General features: G+C 44.4%; 1 protein-coding gene across 2 annotated transcripts in view; it reads left to right on the top strand.

Annotated features, from left to right (window-relative positions):
* Positions 1-619: 619 nt before the first annotated feature.
* Positions 620-4,862, top strand: part of UBE2V2 (ubiquitin conjugating enzyme E2 V2) — an 85,641-nt gene continuing 81,398 nt past the window's right edge. The window contains exon 1 of one of the 2 annotated variants that reach the window (XM_014584998.2): positions 620-673. The gene's annotated coding sequence lies outside the window, so the exon portion shown is untranslated. Of the gene's footprint in view, positions 674-3,008; positions 3,074-4,862 lie in introns of those variants that run through there. The other variant, XM_006170445.3, reaches the window with a different exon arrangement.

The following is a 4,862-nucleotide window of genomic DNA, read 5'->3' as shown; positions in this document are numbered from 1 at the left end:
TGCGCTCGCCAGGAAGACAGAGAGAGACAGAGAGACAGAAAGTGCGGAATCACCACCCAGAAGGGATGGCCATGCCGCAATCCCTTCTGCTCCATTCTCTCGGGATCTTGGGCACGCATGCACACGCGCATGGCGAGAGTTTAAGCCACCAGGTCCGGGACTTGAACCATGGTTGACTACATGGGAGTCCAGTAACATAACCATTACACTAATTGCTGGTCCTATACTTCGCATTTTTTGTAAATGGGGCTGTCACTCCTCCTGGAGTGGAGATTTTAGTATTATAAGCAAAAGTTTGGGGCTGGCAAGTGGCATGTTGGTTGGGTTGCTGGACTCCCACATGGCCAACCATAGTTCAAGTCCTGGACATGGTGGCCTGTTTTCTCACTTTCCTTCTCTCTCTGGTCAAATTAAAAAATAATAATAGTATATTAAATGAAAATTTTTTTAAAAAGCAAAACTTTCCCAATGTGTATTGAAAGTCTATTTCCCCCTTTATCTCTCCCTCTTGATCTTCTCCAGCTGGTAGGGGCTCATGGGTCTTCTTTGTGATGTCGTGCTCCCTGCAGAACAGCCTTAGACAGCTTACAGGAGATGGGGCTTGCTCTCTGCAGAACCGATGCAGACGGCTGTGCTGGACCCTGCTATGCTTACAAAATCTCTGCTGAAGCTGGTAAAAACAGATTTTGATGATTAAGATTCTGAACTGTCTCAATCTATTTGTGCTCCTGTAACAAAATACCTATGACTGGGTAATTTATAAAGAATAAATTTGTACCTCACAGTGCGGTAGGCTGGAAGTCCAAGATCTAGGTGCCAGCAGATTTGATGTCTGGGGAGGGCTGCCCTGTTTCCAATGTGGCACCTTGAATGCTGGGTTGTCTGGAGGGAATGAACACTGTGTCCTCACTTGGAAGAAAGGACAGAAAGGGCCAAAAGGAGCTAGCTAGCCCTTTTATCAGAGCACAAACTGATTCATGAGAACAGAGCCCTCTCGAGCCCAATCCTCTCCTAAAGGCCTTACCTTTATATACTGCTGTTTTGGAGATTAAGTGTCAAGGTGAGTTTGGAGGGGACACAAACATTGAAACCATAGCATTGCTTTGTATCCTCTGAAGTTAGGTTAGGTTAACTTTCCTTTTATTTATTTATTTTTTTCCTTTTTTGGAGATGTTTCTGCTACAGGGCATGTGTGCTCGTCAGAAAGACAGAGCAAAGACAGAGAGACAGAAAGCAAGAAATCACCCCCAGGGGAGATGGCCACACCACAATCTCTTATCCTCCATTCTCCTCTCGGGATCTTGGGCACGCACACACATGCACCTGGCGTGAGTTTAAGCTACATGGAAGTCCAGCGACATAGCCATTACGCTCACTGCTGGTCCCGGGTTAGATGTCTTTCTTCCTGGCTGTTTGGAATGGGGTTACTCCCTGACTCCTTGGGCTGGGGTGGGAGTCTTTTCCCACCTCTGTCTTGAGTGTGTGAAATGGAGGGGGGCAAAAGCCTCACTTCTTCATGCTCCCAGCACCCCAATGGGAGATATTTGGCATGAAGGTGAATCCCTACCTAAATGATAAAGTAAACCTTTTACATCTAAAGGTAGCTTATTTACTTACTTAATTTTTTTTAGTTTTTTGCCAAAGGGTGCATTCACCAAAGAGAGACAGAGAGAGACAATGAGAGGGAAAGTGAGGAATTCCTCCCAGCGGGAATGGCCATACTGTAATTCCTTCATTCTCCCCCCCCCCCAGGATTCTGGGCACCCACACACATGCAAAGGTTGTGATTTTCAAGCCACCAGGTCTGGGACTTGAACCGTGGTTGACCATATGGAAGTCCAGTGTCTTGAACACCATGCCACCTGCTGGCCCAGCTTTTGTTATTTAAGTCAGACCTAGGAAAGAGGCATTTTTGTTTGGAAAATTGGCAGGTCAATGACTGGTCAAAAGAATGAATGTCCTTTTTCTCATAAGAAACTAGGTTGGGGGCCAGCAGTTGGTGTGGTGGTTGAGACACTGGACTTGCACATGGTCAACCATGGTTCAAATCCCAGACCTGGTGCCTTACTTTCTCATTTACCTCTCTATCTCTGGTCAAATTAAAATAATAAAATAAAATAAAATAATAAAAGGGGATAGGTTACATTGTTTTCTATTAAATTCCATGGTTGGGGACCAGCAGGTAGCATGGTGGTTAAGGCACTGACTACTCCCACTTGGGCAACTGTGGTTCGAGTCTCAGACCTGGTGGCTTGCTTTCTCACCTTCTCTCTCTCTCACTCTGTCTCTCACTGGTCAAATTAAAAATAAATGAATGAATAATAAAGTTAAATAAATCTAAAAACAAAATTCCATGGTTTGCTTAGTGAAGAGTTCTTGGTACCTGGGTTGCCCAAGTCAGAGAGCTCAGGAGCAGCTTTGGTGAGGAGAAAGCTGTCCCTCTAGCCCCAGCAGAGAGGAGTTCCCACTGGTTTAAACAAAAGCTTGAGTGGCATGACCTCTGTTAGGATGCTCTGTGGGGTGGGCTGTGAAAGAATTCATAGACTCAGGGAGTATGTGAATAGAAAAGATTAATCCACTTTCCAAAAGGGAGGAAAGGAGCCAGATGCAAGAGTTACATCAGCCCTGAAGGGTAAGGACTAGGGACTTTGAAAGGAAAGGGACTTACGGTGGGTGATTAAGATGGTCCTGAGACATGATTCCAATTGGTCTTTTATAACATCTGGGTGCAGTTGTTACCTCTGGGTGAGTTAGCCATCTGCAGGGAAATCAAGCAGCCTCACTTTCTTCCCTCCTTTCAGGTGGAAATCTTCCTCTTATCCCACGGAATTTCCCCACTAGGGCATGCCCCCCCCCCATTCCACCAGCCAGGCCAGGTTTGGCCTCTCTCTCAACCCTGCCAAGGGCACTCAAGGTTTCCTGAGACCTTGCCTTCTTTCCAGCAGAGCTCAGAATAAGAGGCAAGATCCAAGGGCTGACCCCTAAAACAAACAAACAAAAAACAGAAAAGAAAGAAAATGCCCAAAGCATCTGTGGAACTTTGAAGGTGCTGCTCTCATCAAAAATGTCTCAGGTACTTGGAGTTGGGGCTATTACGACCCATCATGGGAGCTGTGCCTTTTGGAGTAGTGGGAAGGGCAAACAGACAAGAACATCAGCGAGATCACTTGTTCTGGGAGGGTATAGGAGAATAATTAAGTTAGTTTCAATTCCGACCTATAAACCCTCCCCCCCCATTTTTAGGTCAAAGATAAAATTCATGTAATTTTTTTTTAGATAATTTTTTTTCTATAGGGCAGAAGCGCTTGCCAGAGAGAGAGAGAGAGAGACAGATAGAAAGCGAAAAATTGCCCCCCTGCAGGGGATGGCCATGCTGCAGTCCCCTCTCCTCCATTCTCCTCTTGGAATTTTGGGCACGCATACACATGCACCAGGAATGAGTTTCAAGCTGCTGGGTCCAAGACTTGAACCACGGTTGAGCAGGTGGGAGTGCAGCGTCTCAACCACTACACCACCTGTTGGCCCCACATAACAAATTCAGTTCTTGGCACGTTTCTACTTCAAATATTTTCATCATCCCCAGAGAAAATCTGCCCATAAAGTACCAATGAACATATGAGCATCGAGCAGCCACTCACCGGAACCTCATCCCGGTAGACTGTGCTATTCTGAACATTCATGAATGGAATCACACAGTACATGACTTTTCGTGTCCGGCTTCTGTCATTTAGCATAGGGGTTTTCAAGTTTCGTCCACTTAGTAGCATGTGTCAGATTAAGTCCTTCCGTGGTTAAACATATTCCTCCTCTTTTTCTAGCTCCTTTGAGATGCACCAGAATTCATGCATAGTTTTTCCTTTCTTTATTTTTCTTTTCTTTTCTTATTTTTAGTTTTTTCTTAATAGGCATTTTCTGTGAACTTTTTGAACCCTCCTTCATACACACATTATTGTCTTCCTTTTTTAAAAAGGAATTATTTTATTTGATTTTGTTATTATTATTATTTTTAATTTGACCATAAAGAGACAGAGAAAGTGAGAAAGCAAGCCACCAGGTCCAGGACTCAAACTGTGGTTGACCATGTGGGAGTCCAGTGCCCTAACCACCATTCCACCTGCTGCCCCTTGTCTCCTTTTTAAAAAACAGCCTGTCAGTGTTTCAAGGCCAAACGTCTGACACCAACTGGTGTCCTATCATTTAATTCGGTTCTGACACTAAGTACCTGAAGTTGGTGGAGACCCCCTAGATTAAGGCCTCAGTTCTTTATGTTTTTCTCGGTTCACATACCAACCGCAAGTGTCATGGGCCACCCACACTTCTGACCATTAGCTCAAATATCAGAGTTCCCACCAGTCCACGAGGTCCCATAATTTTCTTGAAGTCTAAGAGGACTCATTGAAACTCTCACTTACAATTAGGGATTTTTTTTCTTTTCTTTTCTTTTTTTTTTACATGAGGGCACATGCACTCACCAGAGAAAGAGGCAGTGAGAGGGAAAGTGGGAAATCACTTGCTGAGGGGATGGCCATGCCACAATCCCTTCTCCCTTCTCCTCCATTCTCCTTTTGGGATTTTGGACACGCATGCATACGTGCCCAGCATGAGTCTCAAGCCACTGGGTCTGGAATTTGAACCATCTCAGCCATGTGGGAATCTAGCGTCGTAACCCCTATATCACCTGGTGGCTCTAGAAATCCTATTTCATTTATTTATTTAATTTTGTTGATGGATGGAAATAACCAACTGTACAAGATAATAATTAATGTGGTTTATTTATTTATTTATTTATTTATTTTTTGGAGAGGTTTTTTGCTATAGGGCGCATGCACTCGCCAGACAGACAGAGACATAGAGACAGAAAG

The sequence above is a fragment of the Tupaia chinensis genome, unplaced genomic scaffold (assembly GCF_000334495.1).
Source record: "Tupaia chinensis unplaced genomic scaffold, TupChi_1.0 Scaffold148488_1, whole genome shotgun sequence".
NCBI lineage: Eukaryota > Metazoa > Chordata > Mammalia > Scandentia > Tupaiidae > Tupaia > Tupaia belangeri.
The sequence above is the reverse complement of the archived record's forward strand: the minus strand, read 5'-3'. Positions and strand labels throughout refer to the sequence as shown.